At 34.9% G+C, this 23239-nt stretch overlaps 1 long non-coding RNA gene across 1 annotated transcript; it reads right to left on the reverse strand.

Annotated features, from left to right (window-relative positions):
* Nucleotides 1–10410: 10410 nt before the first annotated feature.
* Nucleotides 10411–17092, reverse strand: LOC120324474. The gene is made up of 4 exons (XR_005565820.1): nucleotides 16879–17092; nucleotides 14133–14194; nucleotides 12615–12684; nucleotides 10411–10614 (listed from the first exon to the last, which is right to left on the reverse strand). It is a non-coding gene; the product is annotated as an uncharacterized LOC120324474 (long non-coding RNA).
* Nucleotides 17093–23239: the final 6147 nt, after the last annotated feature.

Here is a 23239-nt window from a genome sequence, read left to right on the forward strand (position 1 = left end):
TATATATATATGTATCTCTTTATATATATGTATATGTACGTATGCACGTATACAGTCACTACAGTCAATGCATTATGGGCATTGCATATACATATTTCTGTGTGTAGTAATACTATATATATACATACACATACTATATATATATTATATTTATGTATATACATAGATATAGTCTATAGTGCATTGACTTTTCCCTTTTGTTCTTTGCCAGAAATCTTGCAAATGAAATAATCTACCCTTTCTGCCATGGGGTTCCCCTGATTTATTTAAAAGTATTGAATTTCTAGCTGAAGCTTTAGCTAGTCTGCAAACTTTCAAGCTAAATAAAAAACTAGTAGAACTTATTTAGCACTGACTTGCTTTCCTGACAGAAATAAATGTTTATAACTTCCAGAATCGTTAGTTTAATTCCAAAACAACTAGGTGAGGCAGTAAACTTCTTTTGTAAATTGGAATTAGTATGGAAAAGCTCATTACTGCTATGTTATCTGAACCTCACACTATTAGAGTCCTTTGAAACCACTCTGAGATGCCAAGTTTGACAAGAGGTCACCTAAGTACAACTCAGACAATCTAAATTGACTGAAAACTGTGTTGTCAGTACAGCATTTATGCTTACATATTCTGTCAACAAGAGCGTTTGTTCACCCAACAAAAATTACAAATATTTCTAAGAAATCCAAAGAAATTCAAAGGGAATACCAAACCCATAAATTTAAGACAGAAGAAATGAAATAATTCAACTATCAGAATTAATATGTCTGCTGTCTCTGGAATATTTTTTTCTATTAACTACTTAAAAATGTTTGTCACAAATCTTGCTCACTAAATTCAGCATCCATTGCTTTAGAGTAGCTACTCAGTCGTATTTATGTTCCAGGTTCCCAGTCTACAATTTATTCCTAAGACCTCTAGCACAGCAGGAGGAAAGTTCATGTGGACTGAAGATGTTATTATGGGAATTGAAAATAGTTAGTTCTGCCTAAAAAGTAAGCCAAAGTGAGTAATCACTCTGACAGATGATCCTTGAGGATATATACTGAAAGAAAAATTTTATGCAGTAAAAAATACAGTCTAGAGTATCATATACATGCATATTTTGCTGTTCTGGCTGACTTTTCTGACTTAAAATAAACTTCTGTTAATGAACACTTCCTCTATCCATTGTTTCCTGACATGAATGCAACAGAAGTCTCTTCCTGCTTGTGTGTAAGTGAAGAGATAAGACAAGCAGCATCGTACCAAAATCAGTTTGCAGTGAACATTTATAAAAGCATTCCTCTTTGTTCTTCTTTGAAAAATTACATAATTACAGGTTTTTTTCTATAATGATTTTTTCCTACAAATTAACGAGTGACAAATTCATGTAAGCAGTTTGGAGGAACACACATGATATTTCTTTCTAGTCTGTAAGCTCTAGTGATGTGTCTAAGACGTTCAAGGGGTTTCAGTGTTTCTGGTTTATGCATGATATACATCCAGAATTTAAGACAAAAGAGAAAAGAATAACATATAAAGATCTAGCAGCATAAAAGTTGGCCTCTTCTCTCCAAGTAAGTAAGTGAAATACAGCTTATTTGAATTTTGGAAGTTACAGGCAATACATGAACAAAACACAGCATAGGACCAAGAGACCAACAATGTATGCTCTCATTATGCAGTCACTGTATTCTTATGACATTTTCTTTACATTATGGATCACCTACTTAAAAAGAAAAAATTGTCAGGCAAATCTTTTTCCTAATGAATTCCAACATATGCCATTATTTTTTTCATACCAAGAATTCAATTTTAACACAGACAATATGGAAGTGTATATTTATCCACAAAAACATATTGCTGAGAAAGTCTCACAGTATTTGTACCAGGGATTGCTGTTTGAGTGTTGAGGCTGGTTCACTATAACACACCTGAAATCAAACCCAAAAATCTAGCACATGAGAAGTGGGGAGCTGTCTGGTTTAGTTAAATTTGACACAGCTCTGTTTCATTTATCTCCTGTTCAAGAATTGTTTTAACAAAACATCAGTGTCTACAACCCTGGCACAGACATTCTGTCCTCAAAGTTGTTACTTTAAAGATAATTTCTAACAGCACATCTTCACTTGCCACACCAATATAGCACCAACAAAGGCATTTATAAAAGTAACAGAAAGCTTTAAGGCCTTCCAAAATTGTCCAGCTAGCCTCTGAGATGCCTTATTCCACCTTTTGGACTTGAAAACCTTTGTTCTAAGTATTGCTGAGAGATGACAAAGTAATTTCTTATAACAGTAACATGTCCTGCTGTATACATATCTTAAATTGATGTTTCTTTCCAGGAAAAAGTGCAGAATAAATGTTCTTCATCCTCATCAGCTGAACATAGAAAATATGTACTTAACTCCTTTTTATTTTATGTGTTCAACTAGGGTGATTTATAACAGCACCCTTAATGTTTCAGTGTCTGCTAATCATTGACTCCTACCATACCTATCACCTGCACTGTTCTTCTGAAATACAATACTTATATAAGTTATTTTGAAAAATTAACTGTCCACTTCTTTTTTTTTTTTTTTTTTTTTTTTTTTTTTTTTTTTTTTTTTTTTTTTTTTTTTTTTTTTTTTTTTTTTTTTTTTTTTTTTTTTTTTTTTAATTCCCAGTTCTTCTTGAGTATCATGTCAGTGGCTGATAGCATGTTAATCTGTGCTGCTCCATAGCAACCATGCTAAATATAGATCAGGATCTGACTGCATTTGTTTTCAGTACACATTTTATTAGTCTGGATATTTTTTTTCTACCAGCCTATGCCACTGTGTTATAAGGACTAACAGTTGCATATCTAAATCCAGATTTCACTGTAAACTGCTTAAATCATGTCCACATCTCTTGACAAATAGATGGCTGCGAATATACCATGGCTGAAAAAAACCCAGAACTGAAACACACTATCTACTGTTTATCTAATAGAAGAAAAATAATCTAATGAAAATGAAAAATTTGTCTGGTGAATTCAAACCTGTTTATACACATTTGCTTTATTTACTCACAGTTTGGTGTATATATAAAGGACAAAGTTTCCTCAACATTTCTGTTTTAGGGATAAATATAGTAATGGGAGGGTGGGATAAAGGGAAATGGCATGCAGAGAGACTGTACAAGTTTGCAACCTCTCTCCATCACCGACACAGAATGCTTAGTGCCGTATGGTATTTTCTCAAATAACTAAGGAGTTGTTATCTTGAGGCTGTCAAGCAAACCACTCCAGCGAACTTTTGCATTCTTCCAGCCTGCACAGGGATCTGCTTGGAAGGCTTCTATGGAAAACAGTCCCGTACCACAGAGTATTCCAGAAGAGCCAAGTGATTTTCAGAATCATGTCCTACAAGATCTAGAATGATCCATCCTGATGACTAGGAAATCAGGAAAAGGTGGTAGGAGGCCTTCACAGATATCCAAGGAGCTCCTTTAAAAATCCAAATTTAAAAAAGAGACATACAAGAAGTGGAAGTAGGATCACGTCACACAGAAAGAATGTAAAAATACTGTCCACTTGCGCAGGGACAGCATTAGGAAATGCCCAGCAGGAGGTGAATCTGGTAAGGGGTATGAAGGGCAACGTGAAACGCTTCTACAGATACGTAAGCAATAAAGTAAGACAAGGGAAAACACAGACCCACAGCTTACACAGGTGGAACACCTGGTGACAAAGGACTTAAAAGGCTGAGGTATGCAATGTCTTCTTTGGTTTTGTCTTTACTAGTTAGACCAATTGTCAGTAATCTCAATTTCCTGAGGCAAGTGAAAAAATCAGGTGACTTTTAAGATGACTTAACCTTGGTGAAGGAACAACGGTTTAGGGAGTGCTTAATCAAACAGTACATACTTAAGTCCATGGAGCATAATGGGATGTACATGAATCCTGTGCGAACTGGCAGATGTCACTGTGAGGCCACTCTTCACTATATTTGAAAGGTCATGGCAACTGGGAGAGATTCCTGAAGACTAGAAGAAAACAAATGTTTCTTCAGGAAGGGCAACAAGGGGGACTCACGGATCTGTGGGTTGGTCAGTCTCACCTCAGTCCCTGTCTAGAACCATGATGGAGTTAAATCCTCTTGGATTTCCACGCACATGAAGGATAAGAAGAGGATGAGGATTATTTTACAGATTTATGAAGGGGAAATCATGTCTTACCTACCTGGTAACCTTCTACAGTGAGATGACTGACTTGGTAGATGTGGAGAGAACAGTGGATGTTGTTTATCTTGAGTTCATTAAGGCTTTAGACACAGAAATTATTGACAAACAGATGAAATATGGACTAGGTAAAAGTGACATGCGCTGAAAAATAGCTGAACTGCTGGCCGCAGAAGTTTGGGATCAGCAGCATGAAGCACAGTTGGAGGCAAGTCACTAGTGGTGCACCCAGGAGCCAGTAGTGTGCCAAATTGTTTAACATATTCATTAATGATCTGGACAACTGAAGCAGAACATACGCTCAGCAAGTTTCCTGATGATACAAAACAGGGAGCAGTGGCTGATACACCAGAATGTCATGCATTCCAGAGGGACCTGGACAAGCTGGAGAAAGGGGCCAACAGGAACCTAATGAAATTCAACAAAAGCAAATGCCAAATCCTGCCCCTGGGAAGGAATAATCCCAGATACCAGTACAAGCTGGGAGCCAACTACCTAGAAAGCAGCTTTGCACAGCAAGTTAAGGGAGTACTGAAAGGCAAGGAGTTGGACATGAATCAGAAATGCACCCTTGCAGGAAAGCACGCCAAAATCCTCCTGGGCTGCATTGCCAGTAAGTTGAACGAGGTGATATTTACTTCTGCTCAAAACTGGTGAGGCCATACTCGGAGTGCAATGTTCAGTTCTGGGTTTCCCAGTACAAGAAACATGGACATGTTGGAGTGAGTCCTGTGCAGAACCATGAATATTAGTTAAAGAATTAAAGCATTAAAGTATCTGACATACAAAAAGAGTCTGAGAGAGCTGTGACTGTCCATGCTGTGGAAGAGAATGCTTAAGAGGATCTTACCAATGTGTACAAATACGGGGGGGGAGGGTAAGGTGGGAAGATGGTAAAGTCATATTTTTAATCATGGTGCTCAGATAAAGGGCTCCAAGTGAGATATTGGAATTTCCACTTCAACAGAAGAAGAGACTTTTTCACTATGAGGGCGGTCAAACAATGGACCAGGTTTCCAGGCAGGTCTGTTGCATTAAGAGCTTAGAAATTTAGCAGAAAATAAACCCTCTTGCTTTCCAGTTTGTCCTCAGAGATCAGGCAGGCTGGGTGTGGCTAGGCTTAATTTCTGATCATAACTAATTCAGCACTATAAATCCAGTCATGGTCAATAAGATCCCAGATGCACCAGTAGTGTGGGTTATATTATAAGTCTGTTCTTATTCATGATCACAAATTCACAAATAGTGTGATTTACCAATACAACACTTCTTTAAGTTTCATCAAGTTCAAAAGGAACTTTCATGAACGCAGATTCACAAATAGTAGGTTTATTGGAGCAACAGATTGTAGATTCTTTTAGAATGCTGGTGATAAATTCACTGGACCTGCAAAATATAAACGTATAGTGCAATGTAAAAGCGTTCTTGGGTATATTCTGATGTGGTCGGAGGTGCAAATCTTACCAAAGTGGTGTCCCCTGTTTTGGGGAGGAGAGAGGAGAAACCCCATGAACTTGTCTGCAGGGTAGTCATATTCTCAACCCCTGCCACTGAGGATTTCAAATGCCAATATATACATTTGGGAAAAGTGGTGGTGAGAGTGTAGTCAAATATTCTGCTATTGCCATCATAAATGGTGGGATAGCAGCCACTTTATTTGTAACTGAGGGATATCCAGAGTTACAAAGAAAGATTACAAAGACTTGTGGATCTTGTGCAAGGGTGGAACAGAACTGTGACACCTTAGTAACACTCCCTCTTTCACCTGGTTGGTTGCATTGATAAGGGTCATCCAGCTTCTGCCTAATAACCTATCACCCCCTCAGCATGCCTTTTTGCCCACAGAAATCTATTACCACATATCTTAAGGCATATATCATGAAATCTCTTCACTATATCTCACAGTATATGACACGGCTATAGCCCTCATTCCTAGATGGCTGTAGAGTCTCCACTTCATGACGTGGCACTGTAAAAATTGCCTTTGTACTTCGCTTAATTGCACTTTTTGCAAATTTTTTAGAGATTGCGTCTGCAACATACATTCATTTTCTACCCAATTTTAAACAACAGCAGTATTGATTTATAATCAGATTCATACAGAATTAGTTAAAGATTAAAATTTCTTATATGCATTGAGTTATCTGTTCAAACTGATTATATATATCTTTATGTATTCGAAGTTACTTAAACAGAGTAGGAGTAATATGAACAAATCCTAATAAACCAAAAGCAAGGAAGATGAGTTCGGCCTGTTCATTTATGTTTTCTCAAAGGCCATGTTGTACAACATAAAGCCATTTTCAGTGCAGGTTTCAAAGCACACTAAATATCTTGGAATGAATTATGCTTTGAATTTTCATTAGTGCTCAAAATCCTTAAATCTCTAAATTTGATCTTACTGCTTTAGAATTGAACTATATCCCTCCATGGAAGTACCTGTGCAGAACTAAATTTTGTACTTTGGTCTGACTGAGAATTTGAACCTTGGTAAGTTTTCATTTTCTCAGTCTTTATCTTCATTGCATATCTATGGAGAAACACTGCTCAACAGCATTTGCAAGATAGTGGGTTAAGTAAACAAAACTGAATAAAAATTTCCAAGAATAGTCTGTCATTCCCATGGACACTCTCTTCACCAGCTAGGGCAGACACTTCGGTGGTGATCTCAGCTGTGCTGTGATCTACGTACACATGTCCTGTGTCAATTTCTTACAGATACCTTTTGTTCTTTATTAAGGGTTTCTCTGTTCTCTGGGAGACATTTTTAAACTACTTAATTGTTCTGGTCCTAAGAACCTTCAGTGAGGATATCCTCATGACAATAGCACAGACCTTGGTGCATGGCCAGTCCAGTAACAGCAGGTTTTTTTCTTTGCACTACAATATATCTCTTTAAATTTGTTATTCACCGGTGCACATATTTCACATGCTCCTTTAGGAGGAATGTGCATATTCCAGCTTCTATTGTTTTAATCTTTGAATATATCAATAGGCCAAGCTGTTGTCTGTCCTGTATTCATTTATTCATTATAATTTCATGGTTTGAAAACTTTTTTTTTATTTATCTTTTTATTTTAGGGATTAATTCCAAGTCTTGCAACAATCCTTCCTTCTCTGAATTTGTCTACAGTGCCAGATGTCAAGAAGAACAAAAACAGGAGAAAGTAATCTTCTCTGAGAGAGATTGTGTATATAAAGTTGTGGTGAGTGGATATCTACTCCACAGTGGACCTCCATGGACTGGCAGGGGTACACCATGGGCTGCAGGGGAATCTCTGCTCTGGCACATGGAGCACCTTAGCCTTCTCCTTTTGTGCTGATCTTGGTGTCTGCAGAGATGTTTTTCTCACATATATTCACTCCTTTCTCTCATCTGCTGTTATGCATAAGTAGTTTTTTACACCTTCTTAAATATGCTATCACAGAGATGTTACCAAAACCACTGACTGGCCCAGTTTTGGACAGTGGCAGGTCCACCTTGGAGGTGGCTGCATCTGGCTCTGTCCGATATGGGGGTAACTTCTGATACCTCTGGCAGATGCCACCCCTGCAGCTCCCTCCCCGTTAAAACCTTGTCACATAAACCTTGTCACATATTTGGGCATAATCCAGAACCTGCATGTCTAGAGAGTCACTTCAGACCTTAGCTAGTGTATGCCCTGTTAATTCACAAACATAGGGTCCTACTTTGATAATATTTGTACTTGGTCAGATCCCAGTCATAATATTGTCTTCCATAAGCTTTGGTCAGTGTTCCTTGTGTTTGCCAGATCTATCATATTCAAATAATTAATGTCTTCTATTGAGTTAACTTAAACTTTGTGAACTCATTCAGTGTAACGTGACAGTCAAAAATAAAGCTGCCTCTTTCCATTCAATTGGCCAGCCATGATCCATTGGCCATCTCTCACAACTTTCAATAAAATCAGTGTTGATGTTTCAGTTAAGTCTTAGTATGCCATGATTCATATAAACTACTCCTTTCTTTGTTCTTAAAAAAAGTTTCTGTATCTATTTTTGCAGTTTACAAACACTCATACACACACATAAATATGTAAACATATATATTTTTATATAACCATATTATGCTTCACTAGGAGAAAAACTTTTACTCAAGAGAATTATATATACATATATATATATGCACTAAAGTTTTCTTTCCTGAATTAGTCCTTGTTTAGCCTTAAGATCTTTAGCAAATGAATGATATTCCAGAGGCATATTAAACTATGTGGTTGAAGTATGAAATAAGTGTTTAACTTGAATATGCCAGACAAATTCTAACTTAGTCAATTACACCTTCTATTACACCTTCTGTCTCAGCTCCATATTTTTATGTTTGAGTGAATGATTATGGAAAATGTAAAGAGGTGTTGTAAAGTTAATTGTAAGCACATCTTTGGATTAAAGGCTAAAAATATAATTAAACTGAAAACTACACAAGGGGGCTGGCATAATATTGCAGAGGCAAATTTATTTATGGAGTTTCCTAAATTTTACGAGTAACCCTTTGCAACTGAATAATGATATATGAACAGAGGTGCTCATAGGTGGATAAAATATATGGTAAAGATTATTCTTTTATGTAGTCAGACATGAAAGTTCTACTTGTCCTGGAATTCAAAATGTTTTAATTCTCAGATCAGCTAAAATTGAAATTGGAAATGACAATAGGGACATGTTTTGTGTTTAAAGAACAAAGGCAACGTTAGCTTTTAGAACAGAGAACAAGGTACCGACTAAACTAACTGTATCCTTAAAGATACCAGACACAATTCTAGGAAGTTTGTAAAAATATCCATTTTTAAAAAAGAATTATGTATAGAACATCAAAGAAAAAATCTTGCCAAGATTTTAATTAACTTCTGCAAATAATGAAACCTGTATTTCATTTAGACATTTTTAATTTGCCTGTTGCTCTGCTATTACACCTAACAAATATATTCACATGTATACAGTTGCCAATGTAACTGCTTCTGCATAAGTAATGTAGCCATGGCATATCTGCATGTATTTTCAAAATATAAGTCCTACCATCTCAATTATTTGGATTAATTTTCACATGAAAGCTATACTTTTCAGGTGTCCCATACAACAGAAATTAGATTTTTAAAGGGGAAATCAGAAATCCTTCAATTTCTGCAATTACTCTATTCTCCATTCTCTAAAAATATGTCCTTTCATGTTGACAGTAATGGGATCATACTAATACAGCTTCTAGACAACTTCGTGAAAGAAAATTACTGTTATATATGACATAATCAAAGAATGACAGAACCATAGAATGGTTGGAAGGGACCTTAATGACTTGACAGGTTACAAGCATGGCAGCTGCACTTGTATGTCCTTCATTTGCACAGAAGGTTGAGGGAAACATGACTTTTCTTGGAGAGAAGTTTAGACAACTGTTGGCTCTAAAGCTTGAAGAGAGACACTAGACAATAATGTTGAGGCACCAAATTTTGCCTCATTCAGGTGAACTGTAGGCTTCGATCACTTATTAAATGACATCTGTCTGATACACTTGGACTAGAAGATTTAATTGCTATGACTCATCTCACTAGCACATTGTTTCTCATGTTCAAAACAGATCAGATCTAACATCCACTTCCCATACCAGTTTCCCATTAAAAAAACTCATCAGTAACATGCAGAAGTTCAGAGAATCCTAGAATGGTTTGAGTTGAAGTGACCTTAAATATCATTTCCTCCCAACACCCCTGCCATAGGCAAGGACACCTTACACTTGACCAGGTTGCTCAAAGCCCCATCCAGCCTGGCCTTGAACACTGTCAGGGGTGGGGCATCCACAACTTCTCCAGGTTGAATAACCCTAACTCTCTCAGCATATCTTGAGAGGATGGGTGCTCCAGCCCTCTGAACATCTCCATGTCCCTCCTCTGGACTTGCTCCAACAGGTCCACATCCTCCTTACATTGAAGGCCCCAGAGCTGGACACAGTACTCCAGGTAGGGACTTGTGAGAGTAGAGAAGGGAGAATCACCTCGCTTGACCTACTGATTACTAACAGTAGTTCTACTACTTAATATTATACTAAAAAGACGGCTGTGATATTAAGTTTTGGTTTTGTTTTTGTTTTTTATTTTATTTTTTTCTGAGTAAAACATTGTCTTAATTTAATTTAAAGACTGACCCAATAACCAAATTATAAACCAGTACAAAAAATAAATACAGATTAATAAAAGTATTAAATTGTCATATATTTAATTAAATATTAATTCAATTTAATTAAGGTTGTCAAAGAAGAGGCTCTAATTGTAATGTTTAGGTAATGGTCATTTAAAAATAAAATATTATTGATGGAGAAAAGATAAAGCATTCATTAGCAGGGCTAATACACTCTGCCTTTGACTCAGCCTTGGCCATGAGACTTCATCAATCCATCCTCTGTAAAATCCTTCACAGTAACACCTACATGAAAAAACAAGTATGAATCTTTCAGTTTAAAAATTCTTCATTTCATAGAATCATTATTTCCTTTGGTCTTCAATAATCCTTAGGTGTTGGGTTTTTTAAAAAAATCTTGATTCATTTTTCTTCTTCTGGAAACCATACAAACAAACAAAAGAATTGTAATGTTTCTTCATGCAGAAACACTTGTTATAAAGGAAATAAAATGTTTTGTCAAAAACCTTAATCAAGGCCTCTGAGTGCAAGAAATAAGAATTTAGCAATGTCAAGAATAGCAATTAATAGCCTTCCTTACAAAATGAACCAATAATAAGTAAACGAGGGTTTTTAAGTGATTCTTAACTGATTTTGTTTCGTAATAATTAGTCAAAATCCTGAATTTTTTCTCACATCTCTTTTTTCTTATTTCCATTTATTTTGTTCTCATAATATTCATTAAGTCATCATTTGAATGTGAAAAGATGATTTAAAGTGCAGTGCTTCTTCTCATCTGCGCTGCTATCTGATTCTTTTGATGTCAATAAATGACTGTGTCACAGTGCAGATCTTCTGATAAACATCATGTATCTTCTCTATGTCCAACAGAATGGAGTCTATGTGATAAGCAGTCCCAGCATTTTAAAAGCATTTAAAATACTGTTCAGAAAAACATAGTCTCAGTTTTTAAAAAGTATTATTAATTTACAGAGTAAGATTTTTTTAACAAGATCATCAGATACAATTCTGATTAAATCCCTTGTGTATCATGTGATTACTTCTTTTCCCAACACATTCAGTCAGCTATGTTTGCAGTGAGGAGCAGCAGGTAAGAATAAGGTAAAATACATAGAAAATAAAAAGAAAAATAAATTCCCAGGACCCTAAAATAAGAAAATTTGTAGCTGCATTTAATAAAGCGTTTAAGAACAGAAATATAAACCTCATTTTTATTTCAAAGGATGGAAAAGCAAAATTTATCTTTCATTTTCTATAAATAAAAAATAACCATCAACTACATAATTAACATGTAATGCAAAACAGTCTCAGCTCTGTTGTCAATCTGCTCATCTCTGGAAGGTTGTTATGTGCAAGCACACTACAGTCTGCTGTAAGAATTTAGAGTCTCAACATGCTGGAAGTACTAAAGTCCCCACATTTTCTTAGTTAACAAAATTATAAATCTGAAGTATCATTACGCAGTCACAGTGCCAGCCATTGGCCTAGCTTATGCTTAGTTAAAGAGGGTTTCTATATACCTTCTGAAATTGTGGCCCAAAAGTAGCTCTTATTAGAACTATTAGCAGATTACTATTTTTTTTATTGCATGTCTAATTCATCATTTACTAAAATACGCACTCCCCAATGACCCTTCTAAGAATCAAATAAATTTCTGAGTCCTTTTAGACTATAAAATTCAGATATTAGGTAGTTTTTTAATACTGGTTTTCTTTAAAATTTCTTAGAAACTAAGTTATCCTAACAACCTTTACACAATTTGGTAATAATGCACTGCATTAATGAAGTCCTTATTAACAGGAATGAGTCAAATGTGATTTCTAACCCCTGTTCCAATGACTGCTTAATATGAAATACTGAAGCATTCCTTGGAAGCAAACATTGGTCTGCTTTGAGTGTTTCCTGCAAAAGTGTACTATGAGCTGGGTTCTCTCTTAAAAATGTCAACTATATGTACTACGTATGGCTACACCCTGCTCTCAGGGTCTGCTATCATTTATTCTAAAGTGTCACAGAAAGAGGCATTTTGATGATAAGCACCAAGTAAATTTGTCCCCCAAATTAGTACTAACACATAGACTGAAGAGAAAAAAAAAAGGCAGGCCATGCAAAAAAAAAACCCAAACAAAACAAACCAAACAAAAAAAAATCAAAAAAAAACCAAACAAAGAAACAAACAAACAAAAAAACCCAGTGCCAGCTGGGCTGCTAAAAATATTTCCTGAAAATAGTCTGGGAGTTGGAATTAATTACTGGGAGCAGGTAAGGGAGCGTTCACTACTCACCTATGCAGATTTAATAGATGCAACACAAAGAGAAGTAAGGTACACACACCTCTTAGGAACAGCTACTTTACTAATAAGAAAATAAGAAAAGACACAGTCTAAATAAATTCAATTAAATTTGAACACAAAAGAAACCCCTCCCAAAGTCTTAGTTATCACTACTATGGTATTCTCTGATTGTCCAATTCACAAAGATCTTCTAACAGAGATTACAGTTGCAAGATGTCAGAACAAGAATTAATCTTATCTCCTACAAAAAAGAAGATCAAAGTTTATTTCTCCATCACCTATAGCAAGTCTTGCCTAAGCGCAGCAATTAAAAATCTTGTAGCATTAGAAGCTAACTTCAGTCTTGTTTAAAAATTATTGATAGAAAAATTAAAGTTAATACCTCCTTAACAGCACTAAGTTGAATTCTTTACCTAATAAGCAAGCCTCAGTAAATTAGCATGTTCCATTTTTGGTACTGTACCATGGCTTCTTTCTTCCCTTCTATTGTTTTGCTACTGCTTATGGCTTGCTAATGAAAACTGATCTCAGTGCTGAAGTGCACGAACAAAGATAGTGCAGTATAGTAAACTGGAAATCAGGAAGCAAAACCAGATTCATTATTCAGCTTTCTCCAAGGTTCAGCTTTCATCAAAGATGGAAGGTGTTTCTGGGACTTAGTTGTACACAGATAATAGTCTCCTACATTTTTCAGTTTTTAAGACTGTAATGGGAATAAGCTATAGTGTATTCTTCACTTCATTTTTTTAATACAAAATCCTCTACTGCAGAAAATGTTGTTTGTTTCTTTTCCAATGGGATTTAATAAATTATCCTTAATATCCTTAATGTTTTAGCTATTTTTTGTTTAATTCATATTCTTCAATTGTTAGGATGTAAAAGTAATTAAAACTTTATTTGGACCAAAAAATATTTTAATGTAAAAAATTAGAAAGCCTTTCTTTATCTTTTTCTTAGTGGTAACTAATCACAGTACCTTAGTACCTTCCTATATTTGCACATAAACCACTAACTTTCATGTAAAAGAGGTATCCGACTTGTATTACACACTTTTACATTTAAATACCTGTAAATAAACATAACAATAACATTTATTTTGATATATGAAATACTGGCAAATGCCACTATCTTTCTCCCTGACTCAATGTTTAGAAAGTATTGCAGGATATTATGGGTTTATCTCAGAAGAAACTGAGTCATGATTTCTTGTGACTACTAAAATCAGAACAGCAGAAGTAGAACATGAGAAGTGATGCAAGAGTTTGTTATCTATATTCAGAGACAGAAACTTGTTTATCCATTTAACCGTAGTTGCTGAAATGGAAATTTTTTGTAAGTATTTCTTAACCTTTATGGGTTACACAACTGATGCTCTTTTTCTTTCAGATTTGGATTATAGTGCATCACTGTATTTTAATGCATACATATTTTCATAGCATACTTGACATCAATTACTAAGTAAATCTTGCTAATGGCCCAAATCAATGTAACTTCAAAACTCCAACTTACTTCTTTTGGGTTTCTTCAGACTAGCAGGATTTAGAAGAAGAATGTAGCCCAAACCAATGAACCTGTAACACAGACAACAAGTATTTTTATCTGCAAGTAGAAGACAGGCTTGACATTACCAAGATATCATGTGAAATACTGCAATCGTAAGGGTTTTACTTGAATAGCACTGAGAACCTAGCATGTGTGCCTTCGAACTATATGCTTCAGTCAAAGTACCTTTAGAATTCAGATTTATGACTAAAGGCTACCTTTCAGTGAAGGCAAAAGATATTCACACATGACATTTCCAATAAACATACAAAGCCCCTGAAAACTAGGATTCTACTTTGACAGAATTTGTTTATTTTTGAAAGTACTTTCCAGTAAATGGGAAGATTTTGGCTCTGACTCTCCTTGTATGTTTTTGGTTACTTCACTGCTAAGAGAATCAGCAAATCTCTGAAGAAGATCTGATTTACAAGGTCATTTACAAGTTTATTCACAAGGTCAATTACCAGGTTATTACAAGATTGGTGGCCACACTGCTTCCAGCAATGCAGATTTTCTGAACCTGCTGCGCATCCACCAAACATCCTGGCAGATTTTCCCTATCCCAGTGAGACTGCTGTGTTGACATTGTCCAAAATCAATTGAACCTTCAAAAGTTCATTTGAACAAAACACAAAGCTTGGCTTTTTAAAAATGCTTTACTTAAGAATATTTGTTATTTATTTTACAGTCAAATAACTAAAATATAACTCTTATGAATAGCATAAATAATTTTCCTATGACCCTTGATATAATTATGTCTCTTTTAAAACATAAATTTTCTGAAGCAGGGGAGTAATTTTTAAACTATCTATATGCAGCTACCTCTTGTACAGTGTGAATATTTGTTAATTGAAATTACTTATTTTTATTCACTGATTTTCCTAAGTGATTCTTTCCTCAGATCATCTACCACTTCTTGTATGACAACAGTGGTCCAGTAAGAATGTTGGTGTCATGGGTTCCAGAGTATTTCACAACCTGCCTTTAGAATACATGCACAGCTTCTGTTCTCTGAGATATAAGCAGACATCACTACCATCAAGAAAGAAAAGACCAATGTAATGACATCAATAGATACAAAGCAGAGATTTCTTTGGAATTTCATTAATTTCTCCTTAGTTCCATTGTGAGTAGAAAAATTCCATCTTCTAAAATTCACTGAAGGTAAAAGTCATGACAAATTCATTCTTTGCATAAGTTTAACCTCTTCAATGCAAGTTACATATACAATAAGCACATGGAATACAGTTCTGCTCAGAATAAAAAGGTAATTTGGACTTCATTCAGTTCACTAGCCAGTATTTCAAAGATCAGTCTACTGGAAAAGATTTCACCAAAATTTTTCATGGAGGGCAGTATCTCATACTAATTTTTTAAAACATTTGACCTTAAAAGCTAAGAACTTTTATTTTAGTCATGCAAAAGTGCAAAAAGAAAGAAAACCGAAAGTCACATCTTCACTGTTTGCTTCTGATAATTCAAAAGAAGCCTAGTGTTTACTCTAACAACCTGAGATCTCATAGACCTACCAGAAAAATGATCTGTTATGAAATCAGAAGTGTTGACCTCTACAAATCCAAAATAAAAGCTGAATCTTCAGTAAGGTCAAATAAACATAGTGATTATAAAGGTCCTTTGAAGAGTTTAACATTTCGCATACTGTTCTGAAATATGTACTACTAGCAGCACTAATTATGAACAGGTTAACTGTAACAAATTATGAACCAACACATTTTCAGCACTCATCATTCAAGTCTCTTTGGAAAGTATTCCTCAGATGCTCAGTCTATTGGAAAGCTTCATTTCTGAGATGTACATTTGCATATACAGGAAACTATTTATAATATTATTAAAGGTTTTACAAATATTCTTCATTTTATATATCGCTGTCAGCAAAGATCACACATCTAAAGCATAGGTCTACAGAATTTGTGTTTAGTGTCATCGAAATTATATTCCCTTTCCTTATCTTACATCCTTATCTTCTATATTATAAATACAAATGTTTTTAAAATTTCATGAAAAATTTAATCTTTGAGCAGGATTTTATTTCAAAGTTAAGTGAATTCATTGCTGATTGTAACTCTCAAGTATCTGCATTGTCAGATTGTTATAAAACCACATGAACTTCTCAGTGGTTTTATAACATGGGGATAATGTGTTTTTTCTTTTGTATAACTCATTAGAGATTAAAAAGTCCAAACAAACACTATGATTTAACAGCAGAACAGTTTCTATGTATTTAAGAGTTATGAAAGAGGAGATTTAACCCCAGGACCTCCTCTCCTTTCAAGTCCTCTTGCTCTAGATCCCACACAATTTCCTACCTCATCTGATTTCACTTATCTCTCTGATATGCTTACACAAGTTACTTGAAAATATATGTGAAAAACTGTATCATTAAAGGAGTTCTTCTATTTGGATAGTATCATTTCCAAACATAATTACTCAAGAGGAATAAAATAACTGAAGTGTAAGTAGAAGCACAATTTCCATATTAATATTTTCAATTTGTTTACATAGTAAAAAATGAGGTATCTGTGAGAATAGCTGTGATCGTGACTTAAGAAATCTTTTTTGGAAATAGTATTTGAATAGGGAATACAGTGAAAACTCTACATTCATTATACAAAATTCCACTTAATCAAAGTAATCTCTTGCACAATACTTATCTACTGAGATATCAAGATGATATTTTTTGTTGTTTACTTACTAATTTGAGTAACATGGCAGGCTGAGAAATATCGTAATCAATACTGCTACATGGCTCTCATTGTCTTATTGTGAGAAAAAGGCAGGCTATGAATCTGTAATGCATTATTTGATTGGAAACTGCCACCTTCAGCACAGTGTTAGATTCCTTTCATTTACTGTGGAATGAAAACAGGGGTACAATCAATTATTAGGGTGCAGCTAGTACACTGCAAAACAGTATCTTCCATCATGCTTAATTTCCTACTTTAGTCATACGATATCTTATCCATGTGGACAGCACAAATCTTTCTGAAAATTTCAAACCTCCACAGGATCTGATCCAATGTGCTTTTTGCTTTAAAAGAAAAGTATGCAGAAAAGAAAAAAAATGATAATCTAATAGTGCTGTGAAAAATAACATACACAGGCACAGACTCTCATAAGAAACTCATTAAAATGTATGAATAACAATGTGGTAAAACAGCCAGAAAACTTTTACACATGTATACATTATAGAACATACACATATTTGTCAAGTAGACAAAATTATATACTAATACGTAATATGTATGTGCATATAAATATTGCATATACATATATAATACATAGGTATACACCTATATGTATAATTTCCCCTCATCTCTACCCCTCTATGGTTTTTTTCATTATACTCCTTTTGAATTACACTCCATTATTTTGGGAGTGAAAATGACCCAATAGATTTGTAAGAGTTGCTTTTGCCTGATACTTACTTGCCCTATCATTATTATCCTTGTATTACCTTTTTTTCATTGCTGCTAATCTTAATGAATTATTTTCAATTACTTTGGCTGCCCATATCCAAGCTATCTCACTATACCATGCTTTCCTATAATTATAGAAGAATGCATGATCTTTTTCATAGATTTGATAAATTTTTACTGGATTGTTTGAGTGTGTGTGTCTTCTACACGAAGAGAGAACTTACAAGCATTTATTTGAACAGACATTTTCCCCTAAAAGAAAATTAAAACAAAACAACTTTCTTTGCCAGATTCATATTACAGAACAAAGAAACAAAAAAACCCCTACTCTGCAATACAAGTGACTAGCCTCCTCTATCCCACATTTGGGATGAATTTAATCAAGATTCTTTTCTTGTATGAGACACATCTGGGGTCTGAGTTCAAAACAGACTAATTAAGCACTTAGCTGTTGTAGGTCAGAACTCTGAGATATTTAAAAAACAAATCCTTATAGTAATCTGTTTGATTGCTTAAAAATGTCTTTTTTTTTGTCTTTACAAAATAAAGCATTCCAGACAGAAAAAAAAGTTCTACTCAAGCTCTTCTCTGTGAATATAGGAGACAATTAAATAAAAATAACAAAACTGTCATTTTCAATAAAGATGAGATAAAGCAGCATAAAAGATGATTCACGTTCTCAGATGTAATGTGAATAGGTCCAGTGTCAGGGGAATTCCCCTGACTCCTAACAGCTTGTGTCCTCATGAAGATCTAAACTAAATCCCTATTGCTCTTAATGGAATATTCTCAGGCAGAGAGTATGAAAAGCATGCCTCTGTGCAGACTTGAGGGCAGTCTCAAATCAAGAACCTAGTTTTAAACCCAAAACTTCTGCATACAAAGCAGATATAGTTGATACAGCTGACATAGCTGATTGCTAGAAACACAAAAACCAAACAAAAAAACCAAACGAACAACAACAACAACAACAAAATAAAATCCCAAACCCCCTAAACCACAATAAAATTAAATGTCTTTTTCTTGATTTACGTTTTGTGCAAGGCTATATCTTCCCAATGCATTTTAAGAATGTCAAAGGGAGTAAGTCTCCATAGAAACACAAGCTTAAGTGTTTCCATCTCCTGAAGGCTGAGAACTGACCACTTCGGTGCCTTAATGGCTTGGGAACGCACATACATACCCCATAAGATCTTGACAAGCAGAAGCTTAGAGTGCTGTTGAAGTGAGTCCAGTGTGCACAAGGAAGGCCTCAGCATGATATGACAGCTGAGCAGGGTTACTGAGGACCTGCACTTCATCCCTGCATCCCTCATGTGGCAGTCAAACATTTAAGAAGCTCATGGGTCTAGCACATGAATTTACAGAACTGTTCAGAAACAGGTGAAACCATACATCTTCTAGGAAATAAAAGTTTTGAAGGCCACTAAGACTTTCTGTAAAGACTGCAGGTAAGAGAAGAATAAATAGCATGATCCTTAAGGAAAAAAGTGGGAAAAGCTACAATATCATAGTAAACAGAAAAAAATTCTCTTGTGATTGTTAAATTAACTGTCTACACTGGCTTTGTGTAAGATAAATCTGAGGAAGAGATATATTTACTTTTAAGAATTTGCTGAATAGAAATGGATGACAAACTGCCTGTATCCTTTTTTTTCAAATACAGACACATGAGGGTTTGGCTACAGCACAGCAAGTAGAGGCACAGGGTGTTTACCTGTCTCCAGAGGGAATCAGGTCTGGAAAAGAGGTGTTTCTACACTGAGAAGCCACTGAGGGATGAATATTAGCACATGCTAAAGGTTTTGGATTAAACCTTTGCTGCTCAGGAAGAATATCTTAAATTAGGCACAGTATTTTATTTTTAAGTGTAAATTCTCTTTGAGATTGTCATTCCTGAGTTGTGAATTCAGACTCACTTTCACTGGTCTTTTTTTTTTTTTTCCAACATGTAAAAGATGTAGCTGACATAAGTTTTGTTTAAATTGAAATTTAGCAAATTACTTCAGCAATCATTTTCCCCCATATTTCCTGAATAGCAGAATACAACAGGTTCTACTATTGCATTGTAATTCTTTATTACCTTAACTGGTTAAAATGTTTCTAGGAAAGAACTCTGTGACCTATGACTTACTTTTTGTATAAAGTCAGAACTATATATAATATTAAAAATCAATAATAATAATTATCATCATCCAGTAAAAATAATACATGTTCAATTTCTTTTTAATTTACAATCAGTTTTTCATTTTGACTACTACTATTGTTATCATTATGCAGAATAAATATATTTTATTATATAAATGTTTGTAGTAAACTGGCCTACCAGGTAGAGGGCATGGAAGCAAGAAAAGAAATGGAGAAATCTGCATATTCTTCTCTAACTTCATATTACCCTCAATAATGATTCACTCCAACGTTTTGTAAGGCTTTCACTACCATCTCCAAGAGATATAAACCAGCAATTATTTGCACCCTCATAAGAACAGAATTCTACTGCAAATTTTCAGTTAACTTCATGTCCTGCCCCATGAACTGCACCAGTAACTTGGCACACACAACTCTGTGGAACTTTCACATCAAAGAATTTGTCTTAACATCGAGTTGGCTCTTTGAAAGGTCCTTTATTTAATCTATAATAGAAGTTTCTTGATGCAAAAATAATTGAGGAGGACAATAAATGAGCAAGTTTAGAAAACTTTTCACTGCTGCATTAAGATCTAAGTAAAATTATAACCGTTGAAAACAGGCAATTTTAATGTGATCTAATTTTGTATTGTTCCATGCAGAAAGATTTCACACGTCAAATACATCAGTTTGCAATAGTCATTGTTGCTTTCGCAAGAGTACCTCTAATTTAAACATATGCTCTGAAATAAACAGAAGATGGGATGCAAATTCCTATCATTTCATAGATGAGAGTGTTTTAAGTAAGCACAAAATTAGAATGAACTTCCTGGATCACAAAATGTAGTTCTTTATTATTACAGGTAGCATTTCATGCATTCACTTTCAAAACTGTTCATAGCCTTAGTTTAAAATACCTTTTTTTTCCCTCCCCTCACCAGTCTCCTTTAGAGATAGTATCAAAATATATCATTCCAGTAGACTGGGCCTTTTACCTCATTTCCAGTCTGAGTATATTTATAACTGTTTTCTCTCTTTTTGCTCTTGTACAAACATTGGCTTTTAGCCTAAATGGTAATATTTCTGCCAGTTTTTATCCTCCTACTGAATATCTTAACAAAGACATGCCCTTTTGACTTGTTTAGCCTCAGATAACAAGCTCTAGCTCTTAGCAGAAGACACTTCAGCTTTACTTATTCACTCAGCAGAGATTTCACATAACTGTTTTGGTTTGAATTTATTGATCTTGGACATAGGCAATCAAAATAAGCAAGTATTCCAGATGAGCATCACCAGTGTCTTTATTTCTACTGGAGTTAACTTTTCAACACAGTTATCTCATTATCTGGCTAAATGAACTCACTAATTTATAATCATGTTGTTATGTAGGACAGCCAGTACATTTCCACCTTATTTCTTTGCAAAATTCTAGCTTTCAACAGAAGTGTTGATACCACTAGGGGTTGTGATGACCCACCCTTAAGGGGAAGTGTGCATCACTTGATATTATCTATTATTGAATTTAATCCCATTTCTACTAATCCAGTTGTAACAAGAGATTTTTATACAACACCCTACCTTGTATTGACAATGCTTATATATTTATATTGTCACCAAATACAATCAGCATTTTTAGTGTATTTCTACCAGAGCCGTGCCTGACATTATTAAAGAAGTTCAGTACTAAGTTATTTTAGGAACATCACTAGTAACTACTGTGATATCAGATATTGCAGAACTGTCTGCTGCTCTTTCCCTTTTGCAAAGCTTTTATCCATCTGCCAATAATTCCATCAATTCTTGTAATTTGTACTTTAACTATTAGTTTCTCCTGAGCTGAATTTTAGAAAGATGATATCAACTGTTTTCTTCATCTGTTAAATCAACTATAAAATAGCATCTCAATCTACATAGATTGAGAACATTATGGTATTTTACTTCCACCTTTCTCTATATTTATCCTATCCTTTTAATTGTCTTAGTATATCTGTGTATAAAATCCGCCTTTTGCAGAATGAGACATGGATAACAGCCATTTAATTCCACTTAATTCAAAATAAATCCATCTGAGTTTGTTTTTTGTTTTTGTTTTTAATGAAAAAATAGTTTTGGTTTGGTTTTTGTTGGGTTGTTTTTTTTTTTTTTTGTGTCATTATTTTTACAGCCATAACCTCTCAAACACTCCACTGTTTATCAAAACTCATTTTAATGAATGCCACCTTCTGCAGGTTCACAGCCTATCTACCTAAAAATTGGCTGGTCAGCATGCACACAAATATCCAGGTACTCCCATATCCTTAGCATTTGTCCTCTAGTCTGTATCTGCAAAGTCAAAGTTTCCCAAGCATTTCTCTGTCCAAAAACATTACAGACAAAATCTTCATCTATATTTATACAGCCAAAACTGGAGCTACAATAGATAATTGTTTATTCTGTGTTACTCCAAACAAAACTTTTCTACTTTTTTTCTCTAATGATTTTGAAGTTAAGAATAATATTTTTTATGGCATGGGTCAGACCAAAAGTCAATTTCGCTTGCTGTGGAGTCTCTGACTGTTTCTACTGCCAAATGGTTAGGGGAAGAGTTTAGGAATCATGCAAATAACACGGCAGTTTTTCTCTTGGTACATCCTACCAGGTTTTGGGAATTTGCACGAGTGTCTTCCTAAATCAAAAGTTGCATCATATTTCATAGATCTTCACTTTCATGAATGTCGCTATTTGGTTCTTAGGATCTTTTAACCGCAGCATCTTGCAATGAACAACATTTTAATTTTGTGCTCTGTGAAGATCTTATTTTTACCAACAAAATTTTCATCCATTTAAGTCATTCAGACTGGTACTAAGAGAAATAAAGAAATGTCATTTCTGGTTCACCTTTACTGAAAAATTGCATGATTCTTCCCTGGAAAATCCTTGTTTAAGTAATGCTTGACCTTTGTGATGCCTTTGCAATAATTTAGTCACTGTTATCCTTCTCTGTACCTTTTACAATTCTAACATGTATGCCTGGACTTCGTCCCCGTGGTATCTGTCACGGCAAAATGTCTCACCCTGGCTCTGCTGAAGTAGTTGGACAGCAGTCCTCTTCTCACTGGGACATGGCTGCTGAAGAGTCTGAAGCAGGCAATATGTCAAAGGGGTGATGTGCCTCTGAATAGTATGATCATCTGCAAATGGGAATGCTGAGAACAATTATTTTCTTGCATTTAGTTAGAATTTCCCCTGCTGCAGCTTCTGTCTATTATCTTAAGCATTATTTGCTTCTGTGCAAATACCTCCACAGAGTTGAAGATGGTAGTATGAAGCCCCTATAACCTTGTCTCTTCAGGCAAAACAGAACGAGCTGCTTCAGCCTCTCTTCACATCTCATATGCTACGGCCCCCAAACACCTTGGGTACACCACGGAATTCCTTTTAAGAGCTACCGCACCAAATGAAACCATAGTCTATGTCTAGGTAACCCACTTTCAGATACTGAAGGTGAATGCTTAGAAAAAGCGAAAAGTA

Source organism: Pipra filicauda, unplaced genomic scaffold, assembly GCF_003945595.2.
Source record: "Pipra filicauda isolate LSUMZ 115617 unplaced genomic scaffold, ASM394559v2 scaffold54_size4384275_pilon, whole genome shotgun sequence".
Taxonomy (NCBI): domain Eukaryota; kingdom Metazoa; phylum Chordata; class Aves; order Passeriformes; family Pipridae; genus Pipra; species Pipra filicauda.